Below are 22111 nucleotides of genomic sequence, written 5' to 3' on the forward strand. Positions count from 1 at the left end.
TAAGCATGCAAATGATCAATCCATTCTCAGCAAACTTGGACAGGATCCCATTTCTTACCTGCTGGATTAAAAAGCAGGGAAATTCACTCATAGGCAAAAAAACCCTTGTGGTTTAAGAATGTACCTATAGCCCACAGATATTTCTATCAAACTTTAAAAAGCAGGGAAATTGGGCAGCTATAGTGAATGCACCAGGGGAGCAGGAGACCTGAACTCCTCTCTGAGATATTGTACTGCCCTATGAATTGGTCAAAATGCAAACACCATTTGGGTTGGTCTTTCACAGTCCAATCCACTTGCTGTGTAGCTTGGAAGAATTTGGTAACATGTGCCTCTGAGCATATGGTGAGTGGTGGCAACACCTGCAATCAGCCCAAATAACAGAAACAAGACATGTACTGTGCTGATCTTGTTTTAGCAGGGAGGAACCAACATTATGAAGACACTTGATATAGTTCAGATGGTCACTTTGAATATGTCTGATTTCCTTTGCAATTTTAGTGAAGCTTCCTATAGGAAATCATTTTCTTTTGTTTCTATTTCTGTGAATATGTGAAGTACAGCAACACTTTGCAAAATTTACACTAAAAAAACTCCAAACATAATAATGGCACTGACTTCTGCAGAATAGTCTCCAGTGGACCTCAGGAGTGTCTCAATTTGCACATGATGAAACAGTGGGAGGTGAAATACATTCTAGCAAAATGGTAGATGTGCTCTATGTTTTTAATTGACCGTGAACACCTTGCCTTAAATAAAGTGGTTTAAACATAGGAGGCTGAAAGCATGTATCCTCTTTTTTCGAACAGCTAGAGTCATTGCTGAAGTAGCAACATATTGGAATCAGTCTGATTTTACATCAAACTGCAGTTTCAGATTCAACTGTTAATGCACCCAAAATAGAAATAGAACATAACCTCCAATATAAAACACAAAAGGCTGTCTTCACCATCACATGACAATGACTAACAAAAAGGCTTTGAAATTAATAAAAATACATTTGACACAGATGTCTAGGATGAATAAGGGGGGGAATTTTTTTTCTGGTTTAGATTCTCTGTAGAAACATTAGTAACACAGGAAAGAAGCAAAGTAAGAAGAACACCAACAAACATACAAAAATATAATTATCTTTGGAGATGGCAGGTGTTGCCACCACTCACCATATGCTCAGAGGCACATGTTACCAAATTATTCCAAGGTACGCAGGAAGTGGATTGGACTGTGAAAGACCAACCCAAATGATGTTTGCATTTTGACCAATTTGTAGGGCAATACAATATCTCACAGAGGAGTTCAGGTCTCCTGCTCCCCTGGTGCATTCACTATAGCTGCCCAATTTCCCTGCTTTTTAAAGTTTGATAGAAATATCTGTGGGCTATAGGTACATTCTTAAACCACAAGGTTTTTTTGCCTATGAGTGAATTATATTACAACCTGAAGAAATGTATCACTCTAGTTTGCTTAACATTCTGCAACAAGAGTAGGCTGTGGGAATGGAGGGAAAATAGCTTGCAGTCGATTTATATCGTTCAGTTGCAAACTTCTTGTTTTCAGCATGCTTTTTATATATATAAATACTTCATTCAGTGGGTCTTGGCATTTATGTCGCATAAAGAGATTGGGGAAAATATATACCTTTGGAATAGTGTGTGACAGAGTAATCTCCATTGATGTCCTGTCACACATTTCTTCTAAATTAACTGCTGACTTACCGTGGTGTATTATTCTCTAATGTTGGTTTTAGTTATGGTGGATGTATAAAACAGTGAAACTTTTAAAAATGGAATACATTCATTGATCTTTCTAGAGGAGATTGTTCTTCAGAAACCCTGCTTCCTCACCATTTGGGATCTTAAATGTAGGAACCAGCACCTTGAACCAGCACCTGGAAACTAGTTATAGTTTCAGAACACTTTTTAAGGTCAGTTCGATGTAGAGAATATTCCAGTAGTTTAAACTGGAAGTAACCGAAGCACGTGTAACAGGCAAGGCCAGCCATCTTCAGGAAAGTCAGCAGTGAGTATACTAGCCAAAACTGAAGAAAAGGGCTCCTAACCACAGCTGCCTCCTGCTTATCCAGAAGCAAACCTGAATCTAGGAATACTTCCAGGCTATGTACCAACTTCATTAGAGGAAGTACTACCACATCCAGAGCAGAATGCACTCCTATTCCAGAGACAGCAGCTCCTACTGTCAACAAGATTTCTATCCTTTTGAATCAAACTTTACTTTAGTGTAATGGCTCCCACTCAACAATAGGTGTACTTTCTTGTAAGTAAAGAAGTCAAGCTTTATTCTAGTAGTCTGATGGTGTAAACTTACCAACAGGAGAATAGGAATTAGTCCAGATGCCTTTAGCTTCCAGTGATGAGGCAAGGATCAAACCAGCTCAGGAGAGGAGCTCCAGGGTTCCCTGAATATAGTTCAGGGACAAGGCCAGGGGTCAGGATTCCAGGAGCAGGGCAGTAGTCATCCAGGGTCTCAGGGGGTCTTAGACCCCTTACTTTTTTGGGAGCAGGGTCCCGGCAGGGTCCCTATGTCCCCAGCATCCTATAAGCGAATGAACATGAAATGAGAGTGGGTTGGCCACTGAAAAGTTTAACATGCTTCCTTGTCTTTTCCTGCTGATTGGAACTTATCAGAGTGAAAGGAGGTGAGTCAACCACTGAGAACACTCTTTTCAGTCGCTAGCATGCTTCTCTTTCATGCTGAGTAGCTCCTAGGGACATCTGTTGTTGTGGGAGAAGGTATTAACATGTACAGAGAAGTAGAAAGTTGTATTCAAACCTGGTCCAATTTTTCTATAATCTGAGAAGGTTGTACAACCTTAGAAGGGGCATTACTGTGAGGGGGCATGGCTGTGATGATCTTGAAGGGACCTTGCACTTCTGAATTTGCCGCTATACCACTGATCAGGAGCTGTGATCTGAGACTGCACAGGAGCATGGAGTTGTTCCATCAACTAGTCCAGTCTACCTGCCATGCTTTTAAATAGAGGTGGGGAAAGTGGCACTACATGTGAGAATGTCTGTGCCACCGAGAGCTCCTGGACTGAAGCCAAGCAGTACTTGGGGGCAACATCTGGCTTTCCTCTTCCCCTGATAGCTATGTCTGTGCCATGGAGCTCCCCTGCTCCCCTTTCAGAGCATGAGCCTCCCTGGCATTGAATGGCCCTGCCTCCTCCCCCTGCAAGATTTTCAGAGGGACGTGCTCAACGGGAGGGCCTAGCTCTGAACCAAAGACTTGATGGGAGAGCTCTGATCCATGGCCTTTTCTTCTCATTCCTCATCCTCATCAGAGTCTTTGGGGAGGGCAAATACAATTAGTCTATATTCAGTTCTCAATTTCAGAAATTGATTCAGGACTACCACATTGTTTCTGGAATCAGAAGGAAAGGAGAGAGGGAGGGCTGGATCTTGTCAACGTTCTGATGACATCTATCCTAAACAGAATAAGTAAGTTACAGCTACTGGTGGCTTTTGCTTCTTGTTGATTATTCGCATTGTCAGCCCATCCTACAGTATTGTGAAATACTGTTATTTTGCCTATAGCAGCAAAGTAGTACCAAAATAATCTATCATTGAGCCACCACAGTAATTTCTGAGCTTTATCCTGGTCACTTTTTCCTGATGTAACACCCACATGATCATGTGTTTGAAAGAAAAAGTGTGTTTGAAGAACGATCATTGCATTCTAAGTGCTGTAGAAATAACAAGACCCCCTTTTCCATGTCAAAGATTTTCTGTACAACTTCATTTCTATTGTGGTGAGACAATTCTGTATCTCATTCAAATGAATAGACTCCAAGCTTTTGATGACAGCTACCTTTGATTTTACTGAAGCAGAGTTGGCAATGAAGTCATTTTGAGGAACACCTACCTATCTTAAATGGAACCACAGTTTTCACCCTTTTGAGAAGGATTTGAATGGAAATGTATTTTGGGTGAAATATCCGGTTTTTAGATATGTGGATGCCATAACAAAAGTGTTGAGAAGAAAAATAAAAATAAAGTACGTAAGTGGAATGTGGACTCAAGTTCAGAATAAAAATAGGAACTCGTGATGTGAATGTTGTTCCAAGGTTTTCGGACTAAGCTTGAGAGCTTTTTGTATATACTTCCCTATGGATATATGACCAGGGTATGATCTGAAGATACATGAGGACACCACCTTGATGAGGCTAAGCAGGTCTGGGTCTGGTTAGTGCCTGGATGGGAGACCACATGTATGCCACCTTGAGTTCCTTGATGAAAGAATGGTAAGAAAAAAATCAGAAATATTTTGTCTAAGAAATTGGTTTACGTTATTTTTCCCTGGCCCCCACCTACAATGAGAACAAGGTTCCAGGGCAAAAGCATATAATGGACCGGGATAGCCTGACCACTGTTATCCACACACTGGTAACCTCCAGGCTGGATTACTGTAATGCACTCTATGTGGGGCTGCCCTTGAGGTTGGTCCGGAAGCTGCAGCTAGTGCAAAATGCAGCGGTGAGACTGCTCACTGGGGCAGGGTATTGCCAACATGTCACCCTGCTGCTGAAAGAATTGCACTGGCTGCCCATTTGTTACCGGGCCAAGTTCAAGGTTCTAGGTTTGGTGTACAAAGCCCTATACAGCTTGGGACCAGGATACCTGAAAGACCGTCTTTTATATACCCAGTCGATCACTGCGCTCTGTAGGTGAGGGCCTCCTGCAGATACCATCTTATCAGGAGGTCCATTCTGCACAACATAGGAAACAGACCTTTAATGCGGCGGCACCTACCCTGTGCAATTCCCTCCCCTTGAATATTAGACAGGCTCCATCTCTGCTATCTTTTTGGCACCTTTTGAAGACTTTCCTCTTTCAACAAGCCTTTTAGTTTGAGACCTATCCCAGTCTGCGTCTGTGTTAGAATTGCTTGATATGTTTTTTAATAATGTTTTTAACCCTTTTTAAAGTTGTTTTTTTAAATGTTTTTAATGCTGTTCTGTCTTAATGTATTTTAAGATCTGTTTTTATGATGTTTTAAAGTGTTTTTAGCGCTTTGTTTGCCGCCCTGGGCTCCTGCTGGGAGAAAGGGTGGGATATAAATCAAATAATAAATAATAATAATAATAATTTAATTTATGTGTCGCCTATCTGGCCTGTGGCCACTCTAAGCGACGTACATCTCGGTTACAATAAAATACATCATAATAATACAGTACAAACGATAAAAACTATAAACAATGACAGTTCAGAGTAATGGGCAATTTTTCATAGAGATTAACCCTCCCCGGAAGTCCCGAAGGCCTGTCTGAAAAGCCAGGTCTTCAAGGCCTGGTGGAATACATTCAGGGAAGGGGCATGTTGAAGATCATATGGGAGGGAGTTCCAGAGAGTGGGGGCCGCCACTGAGAAGGCCCTCTCTCTAGTCCCCACCAGCCTAGCTGTTTTAGTTGGCGGGACTGAGAGAAGGCCCTGTGTGGCTGATCTTGTAGGGCGGCATAATTGGTGGCGTTGGAGGCGCTCCATCAGATAAACTGGGCCGAGACCGTGTAGGGATTTAAAGGTTAATACCTTGAATTGGGCCTGGAAAACAACTGGAAGCCAGTGCAGGTCAAATAGCACTGGGGTGATATGCTCCCGGCGGCGACAGTTTGTAAGTAGTCGAGCCGCTGCATTTTGTATAAGTTGTAATTTCCGGACCGTTTTCAAGGGTAGCCCCACATAGAGCGCATTACAGTAATCCAAATGAGAGGTGACCAGGGCATGTACCACCAATGGGAGCTGATGAACAGGAAGGTATGGTTGCAGTCTACGTATGAGGTGTAATTGATACCAAGCTGCCCGACTCACTGCCGAGATCTGAGCCTCCATGGACAGCCTGGAATCAAGAACAACCCCAAGGCTGCAGACCTGGTCCTTTAGGGGCAATTTCACCCCATCGAACATCAAGTCAATATCTCCCAACCTTCCTCTGTCCCCCACGAGTAGCACCTCGGTCTTATCGGGATTCAGCTTCAACCTGTTCCTTCCCATCCATCCACTCACGGATTCCAGGCACTTGGACATGGTCTCCACAGCCAACTCTGGTGAGGATTTAAACGAGAGATAGAGCTGAGTGTCATCCGCATATTGGTGACACTGCAGCCCAAATCTCCTAATGATTGTCCCCAGCGGCTTCATATAGATATTAAATAGCATGGGAGAGAGGATAGAGCCCTGTGGCACACCACAATTGAGAGGCCAAGGGTCTGAAACCTCTTCCCCCAATGCTACCTGTTGATGCCTATCGGAGAGAAAGAACGGAACCACTGCAGTACAGTGCCTCCTATTCCCAATCCCTCCAGGCGATGTAAAAGGATACTGTGGTCAACAGTATCAAAAGCCGCTGAGAGATCGAGGAGGACAAGAAAGGTGAATTCTCCCCTATCTAATGCCCTCCTCATATTATCCACCAGAGCGACCAAGGCTGTTTCAGTTCCATGTCCAGTCCTGAAACCCGATTGGTATGGATCCAAATAATCCGTTTCATCCAAGTGTGTCGACAGCTGATTAGCCACCACTCACTCAATGACCTTGCCCAAGAATGGTCAATTTGAGATTGGGCAGAAGTTGTTCAGAACTTGGGGATCCAAGGAGGGCTTCTTTAAGATTGGCTTTACAATTGCCTCCTTGAGGGCTAATGGCATTACACCCTCCTCCAGGGATGCATTAACCACTGCCTTAATCCCCTCGCCCAATTTCTCTTTGCAGCTCACAAGGAGCCACGACGGGCAAGGATCATTTAGACATGTGGTAGGCTTCACAGTTGAGAGCACCTTGTCCACATTCTCAGAAGGGAGAGGCCGAAACCGATCCCATTCGACCGGCTTGCAACTGGCCAACTCTGGTTCATTCACTGTATCCACGGCGTATGGGATCAAGTTCCGTAAGTGTTCGATTTTGTCAGCAAAGTGCTTTGCTAATTTGTCACAGGAGGCTTTTGACTGTTCCAAGGGTTCCTGAACAACTGGACCGACCAGGCTTCGGACCACTTGGAACAACCTCCTGGGACAGCACTCTGCAGACACAATGGAGGCGCCAAAGAACCTCTTCTTTTCTGCCTTCACTGCCACTTGATAGGCAGCTACTGCTGCTCTAACCTGTGTCCGGACATCTTTGGAACGTGATTTCCGCCACCGGCGTTCTAGTCGTCTCACCTCCTGTCTCAGATTACGCAACCGTGGTGTATACCATGGTGCTAACTGAGTTCTGTTCAGGGGGAGAGGACGTTTCGGAGCCACCCGGTCCAATGCCCTGGTGATTCCCTCATTCCACTCTATCACCAGGGTATCGACCGGGCGGCCTTCAGCAGGTTCCAATTCCCCAAGCGCAGTCAGGAATCCTTCTGGATCCATCAGGCGCCTGGGGTGGACCATTCTAATAGGTCCTTTTCCCCTGCGGAGGGTGTGTGGCATCGAGAAGTCTATATTTACCAGGTAGTGATCTGACCATGACACAGGGGTGGAAGAAACCACCCCCAACTTCAAAGCACTTCCATCCCCTCCCAGGACAAACATAAGGTCGAGAGCATGACCGGCTACATGGGTGGGCCCAATATTACTAAGGTGCAGTTCCCAGGAAGCCATGGTTTCCAGGAAATCCCAAGGGGCTCCAATGAGAGTGGTCTCGGCATGCACGTTGAAGTCACCCAGCACTAATAATTCTGGGGACAACGCCCATACAGCCGAGACCACCTCCAGCACCTCGGCCAGGGAGTCTGCTGTGCAGCGGGGTGGGCGGTACACAAGCAGGATCCTCAAACTGCCCTTCGGGCCCAACCTCCAGTACATGCAGTCAACAAACTTAGTCCTGTGAAGAGGAGGTCTGGTAAAAACTAAAGACTCTCGATAGATGACTGCCACTCCCCCTCCCCACCTTCCTACCCTCGGCTGCTGTGCGTAACGGAAACCCGGCGGGCACATGGCCTCAAGAATGGGAGCTGAGGCCTCATCCAGCCAAGTCTCCATAATACATGCCAGGTCTGCCCGCTCATCCAAGATAATATCATGAATGTGTGATGTTTTTTGTACTACAGACCTGGCATTACATAACAGCAGTCAAAGGTCGGTAGGAATCCTGCATCCCCCAGTTATCATCTGGTTCTGGACAGACCCAGAACATGGGATGGGTATTAAGCATCTATCCCTTGTTCCCCTAATCTGGCCTGGTCTGCCAGCAGTACCATTCCAGCACCTGCCGCCCACTTTTTCTATAGTTTGGCCCCTCACCCTCCCTGTTCCATCCCTCCCTGGCTTGCACATGCCCATATCCCAGTCCGCCGATCAGACAGGCCACCCACCCTACAACAATAATAAACCGGAGACCCGCCTCTATCACACTCTGTAACTGTAGATTAATTTAATTAAAATTAAAATTAAAATCAGTACAATTTCCATCACATCCACACATCCACACATCCATACACACCCCACATTTCCATAATCAACAACTAGCAATAATCCTAATAATGTCAGTGGTGGCAATAATGAAGATGACACTCATATGCAATGGCGAAGCAGTTCACAGATAGTGCTTGCAGATAGAACTCGCAAGTAGAATATAATCAGAGCTGTGATGAGCTCAAAGCCAAAGCCCACAGCAACGGAGCTGGCAACAGCGATGGTACAGCAGCTGGTAGCAAAAATAGCAGCACCTATAGTCAATAAGCAAGGGCAGAAAGTCCACACTGCAATAGCAGCCGCATTCCAGCAGATGGCAGAAGACAACAACGGCAGCCGCAGTAACAGGGCAACAACGGCCCGAGACAGCACAAGGACCGAGACCGCGGCCCCCTACACTAGGCAAGACCGCGGCGCCCAGATCCAATGGCGATCCAAGGCCACAGTACCACAGTCACCCAGCGCGTCCAGCCACAACGAAACGACTGCCCAGAGCAACAGAAAGGCGGCGGCTCCACCCGAACAGCGACCGACAGCGAAGGTCCAGGGCAATGCAGGCCACAGCAGACCAGCGGCACCCAAGCCCAAACAACGACGGTGGTCCGAGAGGGCCCACGGGCTCGGCGCGACGCGGCGCGGCGCGGCATGGCGTGACCATCCACACCCAGCCACAACAACAAGGCAGCAGCAACAATCCAGCCGCAACAGTCCAGTCCAGAAGGGATCCAAGGACGCGGCGTTGTGAGCATCCGCGCCAGACCCCAACAACAGAGCGGCAGCACCCAAGGCCGCGGCGCCAAAGGCCGCAAATAAGAGCGCAGCGTCACGTCCGCATCCAGTCAAAGCAGCACACCCACACCCGTACCAACAAGCGATGGCATCGACAGTACAGGTATAGTAGGGTGGTAGGTGGTAGGTGGTAGATGGTAGGTACTGCTGAAAGGAGGGCTCACACTCCCTGCCTGCTCCACTGCCAGGGAGCCAGCCTCTTAAGGGCCGTTCATGGTGTCTGGGGACAAGGGGCTGTGGGGAGGCATTCTTAGCCACCGCAAGGGGAGTGGGGGCCACAGAGAGCCTCTCCAAATTTGGGGGAGGGGCAGGTGGCTGTGCCCCCTTCCAGCTGCCAGGTCAAAGGCCTCCCCTCCCCTGCTGCTGCCGTGAAACTTTGTTGAAACTAAGCTGTTGAAACTGGGTGTGATCAGTGCCAGGATGGAAGACCACCTGGGAAATCCATATTTGCCACCATGAGTTTAATCAGGGAAGAAAGGCAGGATAGGAATGCAATAAATAATTTATTTTTCTTCTACGGTATCCAATCTAAAGGTTGAGTTGGATATATTCATGGTATCTTAGGAGAATCTGTACCTGACTTTTATATTTTACCCTGCATTTTCATCCCTGCCTTACTGAGAGTAATCATTCATCAAATTTTCAGTTGTTTGCTCTATGCACATTTAACTGATTGGAAAAAAAGCAAAAATTCAGTTTTAATGGTTAATAGTATTTATGTGGAATTTTAAATAGGAAATAGTTAATTATGGTTAATTGCTAAGTATGGATTTAAGGTTTTCAGGAGCTATTCAACTCATTCATGATCTGCTCAAGTTTAGTAATTACACACATACAGAGAGAGAGAGAGAGAGAGAGAGAGAGAGAGAGAACATTGTCCAGTCATTAGTGAAAGACAATCTTAAACAGTCAGTGTTGTATATGAGAAGAATCTTCTACCCAGCTTTGAAATGGAAATTCAGCCTCTATTAGCTGCTTCAGGAAAATCATACTAAAGGTTTCCTTTACAGAAATGGGAGATTGGGCTAGATCTTCTGCCACAGACTGACACCAGTGAGAACAGACTGAAGTGTAAAATCACAGCCGCCATTTAAGGGATATTCATGTCAAGATTTCCCCCCAGGAAATGTAACTGTGTAAGGATGTAATGAAATATAATTAGATAAGTATAAGCATAGAAAAACCACAAAGCATTGTAAATTCTAGTAATTAAGATGTGACACTTAAGCCAAATCTGTCGAATGTGTTGCAGGTAGACATCTTAAATGACAGGAAGACATCCACCTTTTTTTTCTGTGACCTGTCAGACTCTTCTACATACATTGGAAAGTAATGGTCTCTATATCTTGTTTGATTACTTCTTCTTAATGGAAAATAATTTTATATACTTTGCAGAAAGTTTGTGCCTGTGAGTACAGTGTCTGGATGTAAATTGGATATCGGCCTAAATTGCAAAATGTTCTTGAGATTTTGAATAGATTTTTTGTGTGTCCTTAATTGAGTCTTTGATTTTTGATATGCCATTCTGGTAGACATTCACACTGCCTCCTGAAGTGGAGCAGTGCCCTATAAATACACTGACAGCTTGGTGGCCTCCTTAGGCACCTTTGAAGGTGATTGGTGGTTCCAGAGGCCGGTCTGTCAGGGCTTTACGGCCTGAGGGCAGGATATAGGCTGCCTTTGGGGCCAACTTACCTCATCCACCTGGAGTTGTACGGCCCCGAAGGGTGGTGACATAAGAAGGCTTCTTGCTCACCTACGTGCTATGGTGGGGGTAAGGGGTGAGCTGAATGGCTTTTCCTTGCCCCAGCAGGGGCTGGTCGCCCAAGAGCTGTATGGGAATCTACTTGCTTATAGACAGTTCCTGCACCTAGGTTCCCCCTCTACAGGTTAGTTTAAGGGGTTTTGTTATAGTTAGTTATACAGCTATTTAACATATAGTTATATGGTTTTGTTATTGGCCCTTAGTTCAACCCAACTTGCTATGTCCATGTCTTATTTCAACCCTTGGCCGCAAGTAAATTGGATATGGGCCTAACTTGCAAAACATTCTTGAGATTTTGAATAGATTTTTTGTGTCCTTAATTGAGTCCTTAGTTTTTGATATGCCATTCTCGTAGACGTTCACACTGTCTCCTGAAGTGGGGCAGTGCCCTATAAATACACTGACATTGCTTGTCACTATGGAGAAATAGATGGCTGTTCTTTAATCAACATGAATGCTGTTAATTAATACCCTTGTTTGCAAGACTCATCAGGACAAATTATGTTTAGTTAATGCAGAAGACATATGTGTTTTAAAAAGATTCATCCTCCTAATTTAGCATTTATTATTGGGCAATTTCAAGTGTAACCAAATAACTTCATTTGCTTCCAAACTTGGTGACACCATCTTAACCTGATGGGACAAGCTTGTATTTTGGAAATTAATTATGTGGTTTTCTTTAACCGATTGACATTGAACCCATTCAAAAACACTACTAAGACACATGCGAAAATCAGTACAACTTAGAGCTTTTTACCATAAAAATATTGATTAATATTTCAGGAAGGAAATTGTGTCTGAATTAAAACCCTTTGCAGTAAATAAAATATTTCAACTACTGCTATTACTCTCTTTGCATTTGCTAGAGCTATAATTAACCTGTATATTTTGAACTAATAGTCTATATAATTCCATTTGAATAAGGAGAGACGATAGTGTATTAAGAGATATAGTCACCGACTTCAAAATATATGGCAATAGTTTTTTTTTACAGTTTCTTTTTAAATGTATACCAAAAACGGGGGGAGGGGATAGGAACACACTCCCTGCTTTTCTGTCACAGGGTAGCTACTCCTGTTCCAGGGTGACTGCCAATTCATTGGTTAGAGGTAGCTGTTCATTAATCCAAGTTAGGCAAGTAAGAGCACCAAAAGATAAGCATCTAATATTATTTATTGCTGAATATACACAAACATAAAATACCTCATGTTCCTTGGCAGCAGTGTTTGCAAGATGCCCTGGGGGCACCTTATTGCCATTCTATCATTCACAGTCTGGATGGATCTTTAACTGTGCAGGTTGATGTTTCTCCCCTTCTCTCAGGCCTCCGCCACTGGCTTCTCTGTCTGTCTGCTGTTTTTCTCCTTCTCATCTGAAAAAAATGCCTTAATATAGCCTCATGACCACTTCTCTATAGTAGAATGAGCCATGGATCATGAGTTTTGAGATATTTTTCCTCCTGGCTAGTCCTGTGCCCATACTATGGTGACCCATTGTGAAAGAGTTCACAGCTTTATCAGTGAGGTGACACAGCCTTAATTCCATCCGCTATGCAGAGTTGATGAACTTTAATAATGCAAGATTCCACATAGACCCTAAATATGGCATTTAAGAGGTAATTTGTGAATGTCACCTACAACTCCTCATCTATACAACAATCCTATGTGAATCTTACAGTATACCTGACCTCAGCACATTCAGCAGAAGATGCAAAAGGAGTTTCTGTGAATGCAGAAATCCCTCTCATATCTTCCACTGAATGTATGACGGTAAGGAGCGAGTACCAGTAGATACAATCATGCTCCACTTCGCCTCCTCATATTCAATATATGCATGAAGTGAAATCATTGTCACATCTCCAGTTGAACACCATGAAAATAGGAGGCTGAAGCAAACAATAGCTGGAAATAGTTAACAGCAGTCAATATGTGTTAGACAAGGCATATAGTATCTGCATTAATTGATTATGTCAGTTGATCAGGGGTGGGCAAAAGGTAGATCGGGATCTAATGGTATTTCTTTAGATGATTTGAAATAGATCAGCAAAAATTTCTGACTCCCAAAGGTTTAACAGTAGAAACAACAGAAGAACCCTCCCTCCCCCCAAAAAAACTCCACGCATTTTATTGCTGAAATGAAGAAACCTGGAAAGAGGGTTAACCAAGAATGGATTTTTGTATGGAAGGACCATGAGCTCAATACCATTCTCAAAACAAATTCCCTGGGCTTCAACATCTGATCCTGGATCTCAGGATTTTACTAAAATCTACCTGTCTCATGACTGTCATCATAGCATTCCCTTCCTAACTCATCGTCTGAGCAATTTGTCACTAGTAAAATCTGACTGTCCTGTTTCCACCTTGCAATCTGTGTACCTTGCCAGCAACGTTTGTTCCTTGAGGCTTGCTTGCTCTTTGGGTTGATAACCTGTTTGATCAGGCATGTTTTCTGTTCAAACTGTAGAAGCAGATCAGCTGACTCCTGGTTCTGACAGTAGATTATAAACCTCTACTGGGAATTTATTTCTTTATTTTTGTTTTGGGTTCTGATTGTTCACTTCTGTTCTTTCAACCTTTTGCATTTCAGTCTACAAATCTTGTGACAGGCCTAATTCTACAATGCTCTGTGCACATGCATGTTAAACCATATAATTTAAAACATGTAAACAGCTTTTAGTTAGGAAAAGATTATACAAATGGGATCGGTTTCGACCTCTTCCTTCTGAGGATGTGGACAAGGTGCTCTCGACTGTGAAGCCTACCACCTGTCTAACTGATCCTTGCCCATCGTGGCTCCTGGTGAGCTGCAAAGAGAAATTGGGCGAGGGGATTAAGGCGGTGGTCAATGCATCCTTGGAGGAGGGTGTAATGCCATTAGCACTCAAGGAGGCAATTGTAAAGCCCATCTTAAAGAAGTCCTCCTTGGATACCCAAGTTTTGAATAACTTTCGCCCAATTTCAAACCTACCATTCCTGGGCAAGATCATTGAGTGAGTGGTGGCTAATCAGTTGTCGACACACTTGGATGAAACGGATTATTTGGATCCATACCAATCGGGTTTCAGGACTGGACATGGAACTGAAACAGCATTGGTCGCTCTAGTTGATGATATGAGGAGGGCATTAGATAGGGGAGAATTCACCTTTCTTGTCCTCCTCGATCTCTCAGCGGCTTTTGATACTGTCGACCACAGTATCCTTTTACATCGCCTGGAGGAATTGGGAATAGGAGGCACTGTACTACGGTGGTTCCATTCCTTTCTTTCCGACAGGCATCAACAGGTAGCATTGGGGGAGGAGGTTTCAGACCCTTGGCCTCTCAATTGTGGTGTGCCACAGGGCTCTATCCTCTCTCCCATGCTATTTAATATCTATATGAAGCCGCTGGGGACAATCATCAGGAGATTTGGGCTGCAGTGTCACCAATATGCGGATGACACTCAGCTCTATCTCTCGTTTAAATCTTCACCAGAGTCTGCTGTGGAGACCATGTCCAAGTGCCTGGAATCCGTGAGTGGATGGATGGGAAGGAACAGGCTGAAGTTGAATCCTGATAAGACTGAGGTGCTACTCGTGGGAGACAAGGGAAGGCTGGGAGATGTTGACCTGGTGTTCAACGGGGTAAAATTGCCCCTGAAGGACCAGGTCCGCAACCTTGGGGTTGTTCTTGATTCCAAGCTGGCCATGGAGGCTCAGATTTCGGCAGTGAGCCGGGCAGCTTGGTATCAATTACACCTCATTCGTAGACTGCAGCCCTACCTTCCTGCTCATCAGCTCCCACTGGTGGTACACTCCCTGGTCACCTCTCGGTTGGATTACTGTAATGCGCTCTACGTGGGGTTACCCTTGAAAACGGTCCGGAAATTACAACTTATACAAAATGCTGTGGCTCGACTACTTACAAACTGTCGCCGCCGGGAACACATCACCCCAGTGTTGTTCGACCTACACTGGCTCCCAGTTATTTTCCGGGCCCAATTCAAGGTGTTGGTATTAACCTTTAAATCCCTATACGGTCTCGGCCCAGTTTATCTGATGGAGCGCCTCCAGCGCCACCAACCATGCCGCCCAACAAGATCAGCCGCACAGGACCTTCTCTCAATCCCGCCAACTAAAACAGCTAGGTTGGCGGGGACAAGAGAGAGGGCATTTTCAGTGGTGGCCCCCACTCTCTGGAACTCCCTCCTGTATGACCTTCGACATGCCCCTTCCCTGAATGTATTCCGCCAAGCTTTGAAGACCTGGCTCTTCAGACAGGCCTTTGGGACTTACTGGGAGGGTTAAATTTTTACGACCAATAGCCTACTACTCTGTACTGGAACTGTTTTATTGTTTTATTGTTATATTGTATTTTATGATGTATTTTATTATGATGTAATGTATTGTTGTTAAATTGTACGTCGCCTAGAGTGGCCATTGGCCAGATAGGCGACCCACAAATTAAATTATTATTATTATTATTATTACAAATGTCTTTAAAAAGCATGCTCTTCAAAGAACCTATCAAAAATCTTTCCTCATACATGAGTGCCTCCATTGTTTCCAAAGGATGCAGTCAGATGCTGCAGAACTGCTCACATTTGTGTGCAAGCAAATTCCATTGAAGTCACCGGATTTATCCATGTGTAACAAATCAACAAAAACCGATGACACTTACAATGAGCAGTATGAAAGACCAAGGTATATGTACAAACTATTCCTGGATACAAAGACGTGTAACAAATGCATTGCTGTCAATCCATATCGTTTCAGCGTAGCAGCTTCATCTATGGTGCTATATTGATTTTTGGCATCTAACCTTTGTTAATCAGATCCTCTGACAGGTTCAACAATCTGTCTCATGCAGAGAATGAAATGTTTTGTGAGGACTTTGAAGCAGTAAGAGCACATCTGTGGTTTGGTTTAAAGACCTTAAATACATTTCTGGTGTACTCTCTTGCTTGTCTTAAAACATTGGAAAGGGTCTCAGACTTTATAATACGCAAATAGCAGGATTCACTTTTTCAAACTCTTCTGTTCTAAATAGCTGCAGTAAGGATGGGCAACTTGTGGCCCTCCAGATGTTGTTGGACTATAACTCTCATCATCCCTGGCCATGAAAATGCTAGCTGAGGCTGATGGGAAATGGAGTTCAGCAACATGTGGAGGGTCACAGGTTCTCCATTATAGCTTACAGTATGATTTCAATCACACCTTTATTAAAATTTAATTCATCAGAACACCAAGAAGGGAAATAGCCAGTTTTCTTCACTTCCTTTGGTGAGCTGCTACATTTCCAGATGGGTGTTCAAAGCAATGAAGAGAAAATTGTTTATTTCCTCAGAACCAACAGAAGCTTCAGTAATCCTATTTCCACGCCAAAGAGCTTGCATCTGTGAATTGTTAGCATTAGAAATGTATAAGATGAATAAAATAGATAATATTCAGAAACTTTTAAATACTCACATAGAGCACCTTCTTTGAAGATTTCCCGCTCCGTACTCCCAGCAAAGCTTTGGAGAGTGGGGTGTGTTTGCATCCTGGGATTGAAGTCCTGGATGCCATTTTGTTTAGGGTGGCAGAAACGGCCATGTTGGGCGCTAGCATGCAGAGCATGGCCACTTGGGGGTGTTACTTAAGCCTGTGCCATCCACGATCCTCCCTCTTTGGCCTGCGACACCTGTCACCCACTCCCCTTGTTATGGTGTTATCAGTTTGGTCGCTTTAGGACCGAGTAGGAATTTTTGCCCAGCTTACCCCAGTTGGTGGGCAGGTTTTTTTGCCTCCTACTCCACACTGTGGTAGAGGGATGGAATGGTGTCCTTGTTTAATAGGTTGTTTCAGCTAATCTGCCATATCTAAAGTTATAATAATAGTAATAGTAATATAACTATTAATATGGTAATGGTTGGTCACTTTGGCAGGAAGGTGCAGGAAGGAAAGCAGGTAAAGACAGGTAGGTGGCCTCCTAGGCACCTTTGGGGGTGATTGGTGGCTCTTGTCCTGAACACCCTGAAGACAGTCATGAATGAGTAGCTGTGCTTTTCTTTAATAGGGTTATTGAGAGATTCCGGTTCAGAATGCTTTATGAATCAGCTTACAAGTTATACAGGGTTCAGCATTGTTACTAGGGTTACGACTACACTGCATTAAGAAGTTGTCGCAGCAACTAGTCTTGCCCCCTCACCCGGCTTAAGTAAGGTTGGGCAGGTACCCCACTTGCATGAACTAAGTGTCACTGCTAGGAGTGCACACACCTGAGAGCTCTGCCTCAGGGGAGTTGCTGGTGTGTGTTCTTCTTGTTAGCATTGGCACCTCCATGAGCAAGGTGAGGGCGACTGCTCTGCCTCAGTAGGACCTTCCTCATCAGAGGGAGGCACAATGTACTGGGGAAGCGGCAGAGGGGGTGTGGGTAGAAGAGGTGCTTCAGGTGGGATGGCAACTACCTGACTGAACTGGGCCTCCTCTGGAGCTTCAGGGGTAGAACTGTCACTGTCCAGAGCAGGAGTTCTCAGAGTTTTGTGTGCTCGATGGCTCAACATGGGAAGCGTCAGTCTATTCAAAGCCCTCCTCCTCCTCTGCCATCTTGCAGCTCCACCCCCATTCTGCTGGACCAATGACAGCTCTGGAGGTCTGCAGTTCAGGGCTGTAGGGCCCAAGGGCTGGATATAGGCTGCATTTGGGGCCAACTTACCTCATCCTCCTGGAGTTGTAGGGCCCCAGGGGGTGGTGATGTGGGAAGGCCCCTTGTTCACCCTCTGGGTGTGGCAGGAGTAGGGGGTAAGCAGAATGGCTTACCCTTGCCCCATCAGGGGTGGTCACCCTATAGCTGTAATTAAGCAATTCGATCATAGCCTAGCTCCCACTCCTATGTTTTACCTCTGCAGGTTAGTTTTTTTTTTATCATTAATTTTTATTCAAAGTTTCAAAAAACAAAACAAAACAAAACAAAACAAAACAAAAACAAATTAATAACTAATACAATAAAATAAAATGTTGACTTCCGATTTGTCGCAGATCAGTTATAGGTCTATAATATATAACAAACCTGTCTCTTAATATATTACAAAATCACTTTCCTCCAGTAGTTATCTTAATTAATCATCAAATCTCATTAACATCACTTTATTCTTTCCACAAAAAGTCAAATAGAGGTTTCCACTCCTTGAGAAATATATCCATCGATTTTTCTCCAAATAAACATGTCGGTTAATCCATCTCATCAAGTCTTCTAGGTCCAGTAATTTCAATAGCCATTCTTCCATTATCAGTATTAATTCCATCTTCCATCTTCCATCCTTGCATCCATAATAATCTTGCTGTCATAGTCATAATCATATAATAAGAGTCTGATGGGAATTTCCTTCCTCACAAATATTTCCTTGCCATCAATTCTGAATGTGTTACTGAAATGTTGTTGTAAAGTCATATCTCTGTTCCTCTTTTTTACGAAATGCACTAGCACATCTCTTGAGAGTTTTTCCATTGTCACATATCTGTAATTAATTCTATAAATTTTCTCTATTTCAAGCTCCATCACATCATTCCAGTCCAGAAATTTTTTCAAAACATTGATAGATTTATCTCTGATATCTTCATCAATTTCTTCAGGGACAATGCTGAATTCCAAACAGTAATCTTTATCTCTAAGGTCCATAAACTCCAAATCTTTTTCCAGTTCCACATTTGATATATCTGTTCCAATCTCCAGGACTTGCATCTTCCCTTTAATTTTTCTTTCTTCTTCTATTGCTTGTCTAGTTATATGTTTGATCTCATCAACCTCCTCTCTCATAAAATCCCCTATTTCTTTCAGCTCCTGCTTCATTTTGCCAAATTCAATTTTCATCTCTTGTTTGCCATGTCTCAGTTCTTGTTTCGTTATCTCAATCTCATCCATTATTTTCTGAAACATATTTACATCCAGGTTCTCAGCCACTTTCTTAATTGTCATTTTTAAAACCAAGAAGAAAAAAAACCCTTCAATTTCCAATATAGCACTATTCCCAAGCAAAGAGCAATTTATTTCTTTTTCCAGCAACAAAGGAGTTAATATTCCAAACCTGATGACATCATAATGTAGACAGCACAAACTGCCTTATCTCCTATGTGTCCAAGAATGCAAAACAAATTTAGTTCACAGCATCCAAATAGTTAGTGGCATAAAGAACAAGCAGATTCGTCAAAATGAAGTAGACCAGAAAAAATAGTCCCAGACATATAATACTCAAAAGTTCATATAAATCAAAAATTTTCTCCTCAGATTAGATGCCTCTCATCCGTTTGTATCTTTATAATGCTCAATTCCAGGCCAGCTTTTTGCAATAAAAACAAAGATAAGCTATTTCGATTTCCTTCCGCCTTAATTCCATGTATAAAAGAGAAAAGTTATAACTCACCCAGGGATTCTTTACTGCTGATTCTTTTAACAAATCTCTTTTACTGCAACAATTTAAGCCAAATGATAAGGATAGACAGAAGAATGCTTGCCTGTTAAAATCTGTTTTTCTTTGAAGAAAAGAAAAACGTCTCGCTTAATCAGTTTGAGCTTGCTTGAAATTCCCTGGCTCCGTCTGACGTTGCTGGCTGGTCCTTCGTTCATAGGCGATCCTAATGAATTCAAGTCCCCCAACAAACACAACGAAGCTTGTGGATGATCTCTTCGTTTCTCCCTTGCCTGGGAGAAAGTTTTTACCAGTCAAAAAAAACCTTTTGACTGGTTTTAAAACTGAAAAAGCTTCCTCTGAGACGAGAGCTCGTCTCAGAGGCAAGCACAAGCGAAGCAATCCTTCCCGGAAGTCTCCCCTCTGCAGGTTAGTTTTAAGGGTTTAGTTTAAAGTTTATTAAAGTGGCCCTTAGTTCAACCCAGCTTTTTGTGTCTGTGCATTTATTTCAACCCTTGGCCCCAAAGAGCTTCAATTTATTCCTCATCACTGTTAAGTATTCCTCCAAGGTACAGTCACAGTAGCTGAAGAAAGTTTTTTTTTTCCAGGATCATGTAACCTTAAACAGAGTACACTTGATAAAAAAAATCCATCTCCAGCCAGGACAATCTTGATAGGATAAAACTGGGCAGGTTAAGTAGGTGGTGATTGGAGCCACTGATAAAAGAAGTCCCCCTCCTTTTTTTAATCAGAAACATTCCTAGTCTAAAACAAGTGTCATTTTTAAAGAGAAGCTGTTATCTCACATACTGAAAATGCTGTTTTGGGGGAAGGGGGATCTTTGATGGAACAAATCTATGGCAATAAATCCACTGATACTAAAGCTATGCTTCTTATTATTCTTACTCTCCCACACACACACACACACACACACACACACAATTTTTGTATGGCCTCTCCCAAACTAAACAAGGCAATGCTTCAATTATCAATTTTAGGTATAATCAAAAGCTGTAGATGGTGTTTCCAGGTTAGTTTCCCAGCAACAGAGACAACACTTGTGGTCCTGAAGTCTTTCAGGTTTCACGAGTGGCTTGCCCAGTCGCATGGGTGGTGACTTCCATAATATTTTATTTATTTAGCAGTGACATGTTACATTTACAAGTAATCTATTATGATTTAAATTAAGAAGGTAGCTTACTATATTCTGGACATTTTCCCTTCTTGAACAGATTTCCCTTTTGAAAAGAATGGATGTTTGTGCCTAGCCACCTATTTGAATCATTTAAGTTAATCATTTACGTTTATCCTGGCAGACATGATTTCAGAAAATGCCAAGGGTTGAGAGGGGACGCATATAGTCTTCAAATTAAACATAATATATTGTTCATGGATAACGTAAGGTTTTGGAGCAGGTCTATATAATGAAAAGGCTCACAGATAGTGTGAATGGAAGCCTTGAAAGCTAGCTTTACTGCAAAAACACCTGCCAGTACAGTTTTGCCAAAATTAATTCATAAATTTCACAGCATGCTAAGGTGCTGCTGTTGTTGTTTTACCTTCAAAGTATTTCTTTCCAAATCTTAACTGAATATTGAGCTTTTCATAAGCAGAGAACTGGGATGGCTAGGCAGCAGAGATGTTTTGAGATTGTTAGAGATGGCATTGCTTGATTGACAAGGGTTCCTGTCCCCCTGAAGGAAGCACTATACGTGTTCATCCATATGCATGTGGGTCCTCTTCCGACATATGCAGATTGAGTGCTAGGTAGGGGGAGGGGTCATGACCAATGTATGAAGAGATCGGGTTAACCCCCTTAATCCTTCCTGTGTTCATACTGAATGACTAAAAGGCTTGAGCTGAACAAAGACAGGTTTCACCTTGTCACTTAGAAAATAAACTCCAGTGAGAAGGGCTCCTGCCGGGAGGAAGGATGGGAGACAGACAGATAGACAGACAGACAGATAGATAGATAGTCTGGATGGCTATAATAATGGATTTTAAAAATAAAGTATATTCACAATGGCTATAGGAACATTCTTAAGCCACAATATTTTTTGCCTATTAGTGAATTTCTCTGCTTTTTAATCCGGGAGGTAAGGAACGGGAGCCTGTGCAAGTTCGCTGAGAATGGATTGATCATTTGTATGCTTATTCAGTTCAGTGGGATATACTCCCCTGCAATCATGCTTAGGATAGGTGAAACTGACCATGGGGAGGGAAGCCTGGAATGGGTGGAGGAGGAGGAAGAAGGAAAAGGGGAGGAGAGAAAGAAGGGAGGAGGAAGGGAGAGGAGAGGTGAAGGAGGGGAAAGGAGGTCTAATCATTTGCATGCTTATTGAGTTCAGTGGGATTTACTCCTGTGAAATCACGGCTAGGATAGGTAAAACTGACCATGGGGAAGGAGGAGGGGGAGGGGGAGGGGGAGGGGAGGGGGTAGGAGGGGATTGGAAGTGGAGGGGGAGGAGTGAAGGAAGGGGGGGAAGGGGCAAAGGGGAGGTGATGGGAGGAAGGAGAAGGAGAGGGCAGGTTCAGTCATTTGCATGGTTATTGAGTTCAGTGGGATTTACTCCCTTGCAATCATGCTTAGTATAGGTAAAACTGATCATGAGGACGGGGAGGGGAGGGGAAGGAGGGAATTGGAAGGGGATGGGGAGGGGAAAGGAGGGGAGAAAGAAGGGGGAGGGAAAGGGCAAGAAGGAGGGAATAGGAGGGAGGGGGAGGGCAGGTTTGATCATTTGCAAGCTTTTTGAGTTCAGTGGGATTTACTCCTGTGCAATCA

General features: G+C 43.7%; 1 long non-coding RNA gene across 1 annotated transcript in view; it reads right to left on the minus strand.

The window, feature by feature from the left end:
• LOC133383662 (uncharacterized) overlaps positions 1-12317 on the minus strand; it is a 38792-nt gene extending 26475 nt beyond the window's left edge. The window contains exon 1 of the long non-coding RNA XR_009762367.1: positions 12171-12317. This is a non-coding gene — a long non-coding RNA (uncharacterized LOC133383662). The remainder of the gene's footprint in view (positions 1-12170) is intronic.
• Positions 12318-22111: the final 9794 nt, after the last annotated feature.

Source organism: Rhineura floridana, chromosome 1 (genome assembly GCF_030035675.1).
Source record: "Rhineura floridana isolate rRhiFlo1 chromosome 1, rRhiFlo1.hap2, whole genome shotgun sequence".
NCBI lineage: Eukaryota > Metazoa > Chordata > Lepidosauria > Squamata > Rhineuridae > Rhineura > Rhineura floridana.